General features: G+C 48.6%; 1 non-coding gene across 1 annotated transcript; it reads right to left on the minus strand.

The window, feature by feature from the left end:
* Positions 1-2383: 2383 nt before the first annotated feature.
* Positions 2384-2455, minus strand: TRNAW-CCA. The gene has a single exon. It is a non-coding gene; the product is annotated as a tRNA-Trp (tRNA).
* Between the last annotated feature and the right edge of the window lie 10594 nt (positions 2456-13049).

A 13049-nucleotide genomic window follows, 5' to 3' on the forward strand; every position in this document is an offset into this window, starting at 1 on the left:
ATCTTCAGTCCAACTCTTATTTTTCTGTAGATAATTGCCTTTTTTTTGTAAATCCCCTGGTTGTTTTAAAAATCTTTGTTCTCTATATTGGGCAGTTTCCTCATGGTATGGGTGTCTCTTTCCTTATCATACTTAGGAAATAAAGTGCTTCTTGTGAGGGAGGACTCACGTCTCCCCATTAATTCTAAAAAGTTTGTACCATTTCTCCAAATACTACCTCTCCCCTACGGTCTCTTTTAACCCTTGGAAACTCCATTTAGGCTGAGATTAGACATTTTCATTGTCTTCATCCCCCCTCCCCCCGCCATATTTTGTATCTCTTTGCCTTTTTATTTGCTTTTGGTGTAGCTCCTTTAATTCTACCTTTGTATTAGTTATCTATTGCTACATGGGAAATTAACCCCAAACCTTTGCATCTTAACAGTGATTATCTCACACAGTTATTGAGGGTCAGAAATTCAAGGTGTGTCTTAGGGCCTCATATGAAGTTCAAATAAAAATGTTGGCTGCGGGGCGCCTGGGTGGCTCAGCGGGTTAAGCCGCTGCCTTCGGCTCAGGTCATGATTTCAGGGTCCTGGGATTGAGTCCCGCATCGGGCTCTCTGCTCAGCAGGGGGCCTGCTTCCCTCTCTCTTTCTCTGCCTGCCTCTCTGTCTACTTGTGATCTCTCTCTGTCAAATAAATAAATAAAATCTTAAAAAAAAAAAATGTTGGCTGGGGCTGCAGTCATCCAAGAGAGAAGCAGGAATCCACAGTTCTTTTCTGACTAAGTGTCCAAGTCACACACCATACTTATCCTTTCTCCGTTTGTTAGAGGAAGGGCATCAAGTTCAGCCCATACTCAAGGGGACGAGAACTAGGCATCACCTTTTGGAGGGAATGCCAAGATTTACAAACACATTTTGAACTGCACAAAAATTTTATTTCATTAATTATTTTTTTCCACTCTGTCTAATCTGCTGAATAATATACCTCTGTGTTTCTAATATCAAATATTAAACTGTTCATTTCTAGAATTTTCTCTTTTGTTATTTTAAAACATACCGAATCATTCTTACTGTCCCTTTTTGTTAATGTCTTTTTTTTTTTAAAGAGTTTATTTATTTATTTAACAGAGAGAGAGAGAGAGATCACAAGTAGGCAGACAGGCAAACAGAGAGAGAGGGGGAAGCAGGCTCCCTGAGGGGAGCAGAGAGCCCAATGTGGGGCTTAATCCCAGGACCCTGAGATCATGATACAAGCCGAAGGCAGAGGCTTAACCCACTGAGCCACCCAGGTGCCCTCTGTTAATTTCTTAGCCCTCTTTTTATGAGTGTATTTTGACTGGTCCTTTAAAACTAGAAGGCCTGTTTTGAGGGTGTATTTCTTTCAGAGAGAATGTACCCCAGCTCCTACCAGCATGCTGTGGGTCCTACTGACCTACGAAATTATAAAATAATTTTTTGACTTAGAGGTTTTGGGACTATGCAGGTAGAGTGAATTCTGACCCAAAACCCAGGTTTCATATTAGATTCTATGTACCCTCAAATCAGATTTAATTAATGTTAACATTTTGGAGGTGGTTATTTAAAGAAAAAAAAAAAAAAAGAGACTCTGCCTCCATCCCTTCTTCTTCCTCATTCCCCAGAGGTAACCACTCTCCCAGAATTGGTGCAAAAAATTCCCATCCATATTTTAATATGGATTTATAGTAAATATGTAGCATTAATAGATACAGTATGTGTTGACATTTTTATGCAACTTGCTTTTTTCCCCCCAGACATCCCTCTACTGGTAGACAGGTAGCACTTTCTGGATTTGGGGGGGTGGTGGTGGTGGTAATTACTAGCAAACAATATTGAGGGGCGTATCCTGGAATTAAGGCTGTGGTTAAATTCACAGAGATTCTGCAAGTGGTGTTAACAATCCAGGTGAGAGGGAACATTGGAGGGGGAGAGAAAAAAAAGATGGTCAGGGCGAGCAAGAAGACACCTGCAGAAGGCACCCAGTCTTTCTTGAGACAGAGGGGCCCCTTCCTGGACGAGAGACCCTTCTGGTGGCGCATTCAACCTTCCAGCAGGTGGTGTTCCGAGGTGCCCAAGTGCCTTGGGGGAGGGGAGCAGGGAGAAGGGTGAGGGCCGGTAGCCCCAGGGGCCAGTGTGGATGGCTGGGCGGCGTGGGCAGGGCCGCAATCAGAGCGCAGCTGGGCGCGACACCTCCTACCGGTCGCCAGAAGCAACGTCTGCCTCTCGCAGTCGCCTGCGTAAACCCCGGACTCGCGATGCAAGGCAAAAAGAGCGGGGTTTTCTGCCGGCTGCAAGTACAACAACAGTCGTCTGATGCCAAATGTCTCCCACGCGGCTTCTCCCAGCCCCCTGAGCTGCGGAGGAGGAAAAAAGGACCCATGACCCCGACGTGACTTGAACACGCAACCTTCTGATCTGGAGTCAGACGCGCTACCATTGCGCCACGAGGTCACAGCGAGCAGACGACTCCGCGTCGCTCAAGACCTCGCTACGCCGGCACGGTCCCGCGGCTCGAGACACCTAGGCTGAGAGGCGCGGTCCCTCCCCCACCACCCGCCCGGCCCGGCGCTGGGGTCACACCGAAGGGGAGGGGCGCGAGCGGCCCCACTCCTCGGCTTCCGGGAAGCTTTTGCGCTGGGGCCGCGGAGCCGGATCTCCCAGCGGCAGCCCAGCCCAGCCCGCCCCGCCCCGCCCCGCCCCGCCCCTCCGGAGCCCGGGTGGCGGCGGGGCCCGGCTCGCCCAGCCCGCCGCCCGCTCCGCACACAGGAGCTGCAGCCGCCGCGGCTCAGGGCCGGAGAGACCGCGGGGCGGGTCGGGCGGGGAAGGAGAAGCGGGCGGGCGCCCCCCCTCCCCCGCCTCGAGCCGGCGCCGGGGGTCATCGTTCCCCAGGCTGGGAAGACGCCGCTCTTTCATTCTCTGCAAAGCGTAAAAGGAAACCTTTTCTTTGATGAGGGTCACCGCAATATCGGGAAGACAGAGTCCTTGAAAACCTAACCCGGCGGAGGTCGCCTGCTCATACGTGATCGTGCGCGATGTTTATTTTTGCAGTTTTACGGGCCGGGTCTAATCCCAAGTAAGTTTTGATCTTTGAATTGAGGGATGGCACCCATAGGGAAAAGGATCCTTACACGTTCACGAAGTGTAAAACCGCGTGTGTCCGGCACCCAGATCAAGAAAGTGAACATTACCACCCCGCCCCCTCCTTTCTGGTGGCTTCCAATTCGTTTTTGAGATGCGGTCGTATTGGACACAACCATTTGTCATTGACCTCGCTTGTCATAATACTGTGCACATAATTTAGTTAATATTTTTTCCTAGCATGATTTTAAGCGGCTCATTGTCCACCTCGTGGGAGTCTGAAGTCCCTCCTTTTGGACAGTACTTTTTCCTTTTTTTATTAAATAAGAAAAAATTATTAAATAAGTGAGTAAATAAGCTTTTGAATTTTTTTTTAAGCCATTAATACTTTAGAGCACTATCCTGATCTAAGAACATGAAGCAACAATTACTTTAATAAATACAATTCCCCACAAGGGCCTGATGTTCTTCAGGGAAGGAACGATCCAGAATGGGCCTCACTCTTCGCAGGAGGGAAAGAGTGAGTGTGTCTGGGGCTCTCAGTGAAGCCGGTGGGGGGTGAAGGGCTCTCTCACCATCCTGATTACTTCGGGACACCTAAGGCCACCAGAGCTTCTATGAATCTTGGGTAGGAATCTTGTCAAATTTTGTGTTTATGGCCAAGTGTGAGAATAGCAGGCTTTGGGGTTAACTGTGAGTCCTGAGACAGCTGCTGGAAGGCTGTCAGAGAAGCAGAGACCAGAAGGTTCTATCCCTGTCTTCAACAGGGGGAGAGTCAGCTAGCCTAAGATTACTGATCGCCTCTACAAGTATCCAGCCAAGAGTCCCTTACTTACTGCTCTTAATGGCCTGAGGTGAATTGGACCCTGATTAGGGGAAGGTGTGGCGAGGTAGGGAGTGACAGAAATGTTTCTCAGAGATCTAAGAAGTGACCGAAATGCCAGAACTCTGAGGTTTGGATTCTCTTTCCCGGTGATGATGAACTTCCTTCCCTGCTCCCTCTTGAGGACCTCCTGCCCTGGCCACATAGCAAAGTCACTGTGAGGAACAGCCAGTGCCTTTCCCACAGAGGTCAAGAGTGCAGAATCTACTGGAAGGGATGCTTCACACCCAAGGAAAGACCAGAGACACTCTTGAAAGCCCTGCACAGATTTTTAGATATACCTGTCATGTCCTGGCCCTTCTCCCCAGATGTGGAACCAAAAGCTAGTTTTTATTTTAAACTACAGTGTGGTAATATCATCAGGTGAAGGGATTAAAGAGATTTGTGCAGGTAGGGTTATAGGGTCCTTTTTAAAAGTAAGATTTGGGTACCTGGGGGGGCTCAGTCAGTTAAGAATCTGCTTCTGCTCGGGTCATGATCCCAGAGTCCTGGGATGGAGGCCCACCACTGACCAACCTTCCAGGCTCCCTGCTCAGTGGGGAGTCTGATTCTCTCCCTGGCTTGTGCTCTCTCTTGCTCACTCTCGCTCAAATAGATTAAAAAAAAAAAAAAAAGACTCTTGCTTGTCAGGGCCTTACCAAAGTGAAGGGAAGGAGGCAGTCATGCCCATGGGAGGAGCTAAAGCCTCTTATTTATTTATTTTTTTTATCTTGACTACCGAGTTTTTTGGTGCCACCCACACTCCTTGCATTTTGCCCCCAGCAGAGGGCCTCACTGGTCTCTCCCTCATCCCAGCCCAAGGCTCACTGAAATTCTGGGACTGCCCAGACACCACAAAACACTGCTTCTTTATTTTAGAACTAAACTCTTATTAAAAACAAACACAGGGGCGCCTGGGTGGCTCAGTGCGTTGAGCCTCCGCCTTCGGCTCAGGTCATGATCTCAGGGTCCTAGGATTGAGCCCTGCATCTGGCTCTCTGCTCAGCAGGGAGCCTGCTTCCCCTTCTCTCTCTGCCTGCCTCTCTGCCTACTTGTGATCTGTCAAATAAATAATCTTCAAAACACCACCACCACCAACAACAACAAAAACACACACACACAAAAACAAGAAAAAATGGAAACAAAAAAATCCCCCGTAAAATACACAAAAGTTCAAAACTACGTGACAGTCAATGTCCAGTTAAATACCAAAAGAAAAAAGGTAGTGCCAGCATTGGTGAGGGTGTGGGGAAAACGAAGATCTATGAGATTTCATGCAACACTGGAAAAGAATGTGTGGATTGGTAACACTGTGTGGACTGTGATGTGGCAAATGTTTTTAAAAATCCTTCTGTCCAGGCATTTTCTCTTGCAGAGAATATGTACCTGTTGGGTCCCCCAAAAATTGGGTACCCCAATAATGGGTCCGTGATTAAAAGAGTGGGACTGATAGAAAGCGAAGGTCAAGCACAGCTTTATTTCGCTGCAAGCATCAGGAATCAGACTGACCGGGCGCCTGGGTGGCTCAGTGGGTTAAGCCGCTGCCTTCGGCTCAGGTCATGATCTCAGGGTCCTGGGATCGAGTCCCGCATCGGGCTCTCTGCTCAGCAGGGAGCCTGCTTCCCTCTCTCTCTCTCTGCCTGCCTCTCTGTCTCCTTGTGATCTCTGTCTGTCAAATAAATAAATAAAATCTTTAAAAAAAAAAAAAAAAAAGGAATCAGACTGACCGCCAAACAGACCGGTCGGGGCCGCCCCTACAGAGAGGACAACCCCTCCCTGCTTTCCAGACTAACTTTTATAGAGCAAAGGCCATGTGGTTGGGCCTGGCCACACACAGGTGGCCAATGAGATTTTAACACACACAGGAAACTCCAGTGATGCTAGGTGACCATTTGAATTAGAATTTACCCTAGTAGACATTTGAACCAGCCTATCACCTAGCTCAGAATTGGCGCCCAAAAGGTGCCCAAAGGGCGGGGCCCATACTCCTTGGTAGCTAGGAGGCAGTCTGCGCCCCCACTGATTAAATACCTCCACCTGGCCTGACCCACCCTTGTATTTGGACTTTGTTACCTGGGACTGGTTTCCCGGACTTGCTTTTAAGTAAGTTCCCCTGTGGGGTGGGGGGTGCAAGGTCAATTTAAGTTTTACAACAAAATGGCGGTTCAACCCTGGTGGGGCTGCTCTGGCTGAAGAGGCCCTTACAGTACCAAACAGTGAAGAATGAATGCACAGCTGTATCTTCAAGGCTGTTCTCATCAACACTGTGTAATAAGGAAGCGATGGGCGCCATCTTGATGGCTCCATGGTCCAAGCCCAGTGTGGATTTCCAAGGGAGCGAGGCAGGGAAGCTGGCTTTGGTGAATGCGTGCCTGTATGAGGGAACATCAGGGACTCTTGAATAAAGAGGTGTGGAAGGGAGAAGTCCAGAAGGAACTGCTGTGGAGAAGGAAGGCTGCCAGTGTTATGCCAAGGGCTGCCCGACCACTGAGAAAAATGTTAACTTTGGCTTCTCAGTCTCTGCTTAGACCCAGGCAATTGAGCTATCGCTTAGAAAAAGTTTTTCCTTGGCTTTGTTTCCTAAGGACTGAAAATGTTCCAACTCCCCAAAGCCCATCAAAGATGTCCTAGATCTTTCTGACAGACACATTCCTTTTCCAGCACATTCCAATAGCGACTTGAAAACAGAGGCCCGAGAAGGGTGGTGGTGCTCTGTGGAGTGCGTTTTTCTATCATGCAGCTCTGGGGCAGGCTGGCTTCTTGGGAAGCATAGGGGGAGACTGGGAGGAGAGCCAAGAAGGTATTTTGGGAGGAACTCTGGTGAGAGGAGGAAGCATGGCTTTGGGGAGGAAGGTGAACTGGAGGGGGATGGGGGGGAGCGGTGAGGCTGTGATGGAGCCCTGGCAGCCGCTCTGCCACCCCGTGGAGAGAGCTCAGAACAAAGACAGCCCGTGGGAGGACCCCACCCCCTGCATCAGAAGACAATGACAGAAGGCGGATGGCAGCAAGGTGTGGTGGCCAAAGGCTCACAGCGGGAAGCTGTCTGCTTACTTCTCCCCTCTTCAAAAGGACAAACACCCTTGGAACTGCTGGAACATTTAGAATTTCATCAGAAATACTCACTGGGACGCAGTGTGGCATAATCCAGAGCCCTAGCCTCCTGATGACCTGATGTGAAAGGACCCTCCTAAACCAGCGGGGTGGGCGGGGGTGGGGGGTGTGGGCAGGCGGGGAGATGGAAGTTGAATCTGGTCACTGCATAGAGGCCAAAAAAAAAAAAAAAAGACAGCAGATTTGGGGAGTGTGTGAACCTTAGGCACTTCGATTTTTTTTTTTTCTGGTAGGCATTTTGATTATCATGATAATTTGCTTTGATCCTAGGTTTCCATTCTTTGTGCCTCAAAACCTTCGTTATGAAAGAAACCCTCCCTTAAAATGTGAAAATCCAAAGGGATTAGGAGTGGAAACAGTTGCTGCTTCTTCCCTCCCTGCCCCTCCCTCCTTTAAAGCTTCTGTGACCTGCTAGGCTTTAGTTTTGCTGAGGTGGTTCTGTTGACCCCAAGGACCCTTGCCTGACAAGTCAGGACTTGAATTTTTTTTTCTTTTTCTTTTTTTTTTTTAAGCTCTATGACCAACGTGGGGCTTGAACTCATTACCCTGAGATCAAGGATCACATGCTCTATGGACTGAACAAGCCAGGTGCCCCCGGAGCTTGAATATCTTTCAGCGGTTTAATTAGGTTGTCACTTTTGGTCACTTTCAGGACCAGAGGAGACTGGGACATGGTGGATACCCTTTACATTGGAGAAATGGAATTCCAGAAGCAGAAATTTTTAGGTCTACTAGGGTATCAGCTATGAGCACGGCTATTAAGAGTCAAGGGTCCTGATTACTAGTCCCAACGTGACAATAAATGTGACTTTCTCAGTTTGTCTTTGCCTCATGTGATGCTGTTCCTTGAACTGGTCCCTGGAGCTTTTCCTAACCCCCAAAGCCATGCTTACTAATGCTCACCAAAGAAACTGGATGGCAACTGTGGCTTAAGGAGTAGGGGCTACATGTGATATAGAAAAATATTGGGGTTTGCAGCCAATGGCCAAGAAAGAATTCTTGAGACGTCTTCGGCGCAAAAAGGTGTTTTTTTTTTTTTTTAAGATTTTATTTATTAATTTGACAGAGATCACAAGCAGGCAGAGAGGCAGGCAGAGAGAGAGAGAAAAGGAAGCAGGCTCCCTGCCGAGCAGAGAGCCCGATGCGGGGCTCAATCCCAGGACCCTGAGATCATGACCTGAGCCGAAGGCAGAGGCTTAACACGCTGAGCCACCCAGGCGCCCTAAATAAAATCTTTAATAAAAAAAAAAAAAAAGAAAAAGAAAAAAGAATTTCTGAAATGATTCCAATATGCAGTCAGTGCTGTGAACTACAAGAATCTTTCCAGTTTGTACTGTCTTCCTATCAATATCCTTGTAGGAGGAAGCCAGCTGATGAGAAGGTCTGGGTTATTTTCAGACAGGCTAAACTTTTGCCCATTGCTAACTCCTGGTGACTAGTTGGCGTAGTTACCCACACAAATATCAGAACTCCTGCAGCATTTCCAATAAAAGAAATAAATAATAATGATCGCATTATGTTTTCTAAGGCCACCATAACAAAGTACGACAGATTGGGTGGCTTATCAGAAATTTATTTTCTCACAGTTTTGGAGCCTAGAAGTCCAAGATGAAGATTTCACAAAGGACTGCCAGAACAGGCAAACATACAGAAACAGACAGATTTTTGAGGCCCAGGGCAGCAGTGGAGGTGGGAAATTCAGGGGCAGTAGCTTAAGTTTGTGGGGTTTCTGTTTGAGATGAAGAAAATGTTCTAGAATTGATTCTGGTGATGGTCGCGTCACTCCAGAAATATTTAAAACCACTGAATTGTGTATGCACATGAACGGTCTCTTTATTTTTTTTTAAGATTTTATTTATTTATTTGACAGATCACAAGTAGGCAGAGAGGCAGGCAGAGAGAGAGGAAGCAGCCTCCCTGCTGAGCAGAGAGCCCGATGCGGGGCTTGATCCCAGGACCCTGGGATCATGACCTGAGCTGAAGGCAGAGGCTTTAACCCACTGAGCCACCCAGGTGCCCCTAGAACAAGTTTCTATAAACAAAGTTTACTGTGGTTCTTAAATCCTATATGACTTTTCTTTCTCAGGTCACAGGCTGAGCTACATTCCCTTGGGTACCCCCTCCTGCTGATGTTCCAGTAACATCTTGGCTGCCTGAGTCCATCTTCAGGGCTGGCCACTGCGGGATTCTGACCACCAGTCAGTGCTCAGGTCAGGGCTGGGGTGTGGGGGTGTCTGGGTGGGGAGAAGCTTCCAAGAGATGGATGTGGCCAGGGAGGGAAGGACTGGGGAGGCAGGCAGGACTAGCCACTGAGACCTCTAGGAGAGGCGTAATGTCAGGCATCCAAGGATTCAGCCCCCACAAGAGTGAGGAACGAGGAGGAATAATGCAAGGACAAGAAGGGAGACTGAGGAAGGCATTGCCGCGCATGTCTTTCCCTGGAATCCGTCCCTCCTCCACTTCTGAAATTCTCTTTCTCCTTCAGCCTCAGCTCACACACCATCTCCCCAAGGAGGCCACCCCTAGTGGCATGGTTGACACTCTGTCCCCTGTGCCTTTGCCTACACCTTCTCTTGTCTCTGCCACATTAGCTGCACTGTTACAGACTTACGGCTTGTCTTGAGCAGTCAATGATCGCTCTTCGACAAGAACAGTGTGGTGGGGTTTTTTTGTCTGTTTGTTTCTGTGACTTCATATGGAATATTGCACACAAAAAGTCGTTCATAAATGTTGATTGAAAATCTCGAGAATTTGTCACAAGAGAGAAGTTCATGTGCAGAGTGGGCTCGTGACTCATTCAGCTGTTCTGTATTCATTATCTATAATGCACCGGAACAGACCCTGGGATAGGTATGGACACCACTATCCTAAACAAGACAAATAAAAACGTTCATCCTCATGGATCATTTTACTGGTACGTGCTTTCCCCAAGTGTGCGCTGATGAGGGAGGGAAAGTTTCCAAAGAGGAGTGGGGTAGGACCTTCTTCATGACAAGGTCATGTCTTAACGTTAAGACTTCAGAGGTGGGTTTTTACCGAACTAGCCACCAGGGGGCACTCCAGGCACAGAAGAAAGAAGTCCTATACTGTTCTTGCAGACCCTGAACTGGGGACCCATTGGCATAGAGTTGCCCCAAATCTCAGGCAGGGAAGTCTGCAGTTTCCTGCATTTCCCTTGGGTGAGCCCAGGCAAGGAAGCCACCAAACAAAGTTCTAAGGGTACGAAAGATTTTATGCCCCTGGGCTTGTGCAGGATTTGTAACAGGGGGCGGACATCCGATACACGACCATACTTTTCTGTTCCCAAATCCTGAACCATAGTCGGATCTTGGACGACCATGCCTTGTGCCACAGGTTCTCTATCTGTAGAGTGGAAATTTTGGATGGATGGTGTGTGACGTCACAACTGGCTCAGATTTCTGGAGTGCACATATTTGCTGGGGGGAGGGGGAAGCTTCTGTCATCATCCGAGTTTGCAGATTTTTCTGGGTTGTTGAGAGGACCGAAATCAGACAAAGGAATGAACCCTGTCTCCATGCATTGCTAGGCTTAATAACCACAACCATTCCAAAGCTTCCACGGGGCCCTAGGTGGGTGGAGTCCTGGCGCCCACCCTGGCCAGTCCTGCTGGGGGCATCAGGCGTGGCGCCCCAGCCTGGGAGGAGCCCATCCGGGATTTGCTCTCTTCAGTATGGAGTTGTTTGGGTTTGTGGTTTTAACTAATCAAGGCATTAAGAAATTTGTCTTTTGCTGGGGGGAAAAAAAAAAAGTGCCATAATTTTCTTCCAAACCCTCCAACCCATTCCCTAAATCAGTCTCCAGTCAAGTGACTGTTTTCTGGAAAGCTGCAAACAGTTCCAGGCAGGTCTCTGCAGATTCTCTTTGAAATTCTTTGACGTGTCTGGTCATTGGAACTGAAGTCCTGGGGAGGCAGAGGAAAGACGAGGGGCATCTGCGTGAGACGCTGCTAGAAGTTAATGGGCTTGTTGGCTGTGCTCCCCAGTGCCCTGCCCCATTCGGGTGGTTCACACAGGAAGGATTTTTTTTTTCCTGCTGGGGTCCCTGCAACATGACTTGCCAAAGTAGCAGCTTTGTGTCTCCCTCACCCTAAGAGTGTCTCTGCATATTCCCAAGGGGGAGGAGGGACGGGGCAGGGACACCCAGGATGGAAAGGGCTCCCCAGTCTCCTGGGTCTAGTTAGAAATATTCAGCTGGCGTCTGAATGAGCCTCACAAATATTGGACCATGCAGATACTACATAAATAACAGGAATTAGCTGAGAAGGTGCAAACACAAAGTACACACAGACACTGGTACATATAGACACACACACACACACACACACACACACACACACACTATTTCTTCTCCCTGAAGCCCCAGGGACTGCCCTGGGGCAGGAACCCAGCTCTTTTTTTTTTTTTTAAGATTTTATTTGACAGAGATCACAAGTGGGCAGAGAGGCAGGCAGAGAGAGAGGGGGAAGCAGGCTCCATGCTGAGCAGAGAGCCTGATGTGGGGCTTGATCCCAGGACCCCGGGACCATGACCTGAGCCGAAGGCAGAGGCTTTAACCCACTGAACCACCCAGACACCCCAGGAACCCAGCTCTTGAGTATGTCCCAGGAGTCATGTGGGTCCAACAGTTAGTGGGATGGAGCAAAACTCTGGGAGAATATCCCAAGAAGGCTGTAGTGTCAGCCCAGGCATCCCGACCCTTCCCTGACAGTATTGTGTCTTAAATTTTCTGTATTTTATGATACTTTGACATCCTGGTGGCCTTGTGGACCTGGAAGGGACTGCCCCTGCCAGAGTCCGCTAATTCCTAGAGAGAGTAAATAATGGGCCTTTAAGCACACCTTTGATCTGCAAAGCAAACCCCAGCACCTCTTTTGCCAAGCTCGGGCAGTGTGGGACACTATCCCCCTGCCTTACATCACCCCAGGTCCGTGCACCAGACAACCTGGGACAGTCCCCACGCCCCAAAGCCGCTGCAGGTATTGGAACTAGCCAATCCCAAGCCTGTATTCCCTATTTCACCCAATCCTTCCAGCAAAAACTAAAGGCTTCTGTCCCTTGCTCTCTCCCTTGCTCCTTTTGCCTCCTGACTGGCCTGAGTGCCTCCCCATATGGCCTGTGTGGCATGGCCCCCTCCTCTTGAGGACTGTAACTACACTGTCTTTCAATAGCAGTCATCATCATTTTTTTTTAGAGTTTATTTATTCATTTGAGAGAGAGCTGAAGAGAGCACAAGCAGGGGGAGGGGCAGAGGGAGATGCAGACTCCCCGCTGAGCTGGGAGCCGAACATGGGCCTCGATCCCAGGACCTGGAGATCATAACCTGAGCCGAGGGCAGACAGTTGACCATCTGAGCCACCCAGGCACCCACACAGAGCGATCGTCTTTCAATCCACTGGCCTCGACATTCCTGAATCAAACCAACATCTCGGGTACATTTTAAAACACTGACTGTCATGGGAGTCGGGCCCTGGGACTGAAAGGTGAAGAGAAATGGCGTGACTAATGTCCAGGGGTTCTAAAATGAAGCTGGAGGCCATTAACGGGATGGGCTTTATGCTCTCACCAGTGGAACCATGAACTTTGGAACTGAGCCAGACTGAAAACATTCCAAGGACTCAGCATGACCACCTGTGACTCCCTATAGTAAGAGACTCTGGATACTGATTTCATAGGAACCAACTATCTTCATCAAAGATTAGCTTTCTTACGCCAACACAAAAGTTCTTTGCAAACAACATATGCAAGCGTTCCCTTTTGGCTCTAAAAACTTGACCTTTGCTTTCTAATGGGACTCTATTTGGTTAGCGACCCCTGTCTGTGTACCCCAAATAGCAATTCTTCAATCCCATATAAATGTTCTTGCTTAATCATTGCCTCCTAATAATTTTAGGTTGACAAGGGAAACGTGCAGGGTCACCTCTGGAATTATATGGAGGGGTGACTCTGGGGTCTCAAGTGACTGGAGAGAGAAGAT

This window comes from Lontra canadensis, unplaced genomic scaffold (genome assembly GCF_010015895.1).
Source record: "Lontra canadensis isolate GAN:19392208 unplaced genomic scaffold, GSC_riverotter_1.0 scaffold122, whole genome shotgun sequence".
Classification (NCBI taxonomy): Eukaryota; Metazoa; Chordata; class Mammalia; order Carnivora; family Mustelidae; genus Lontra; species Lontra canadensis.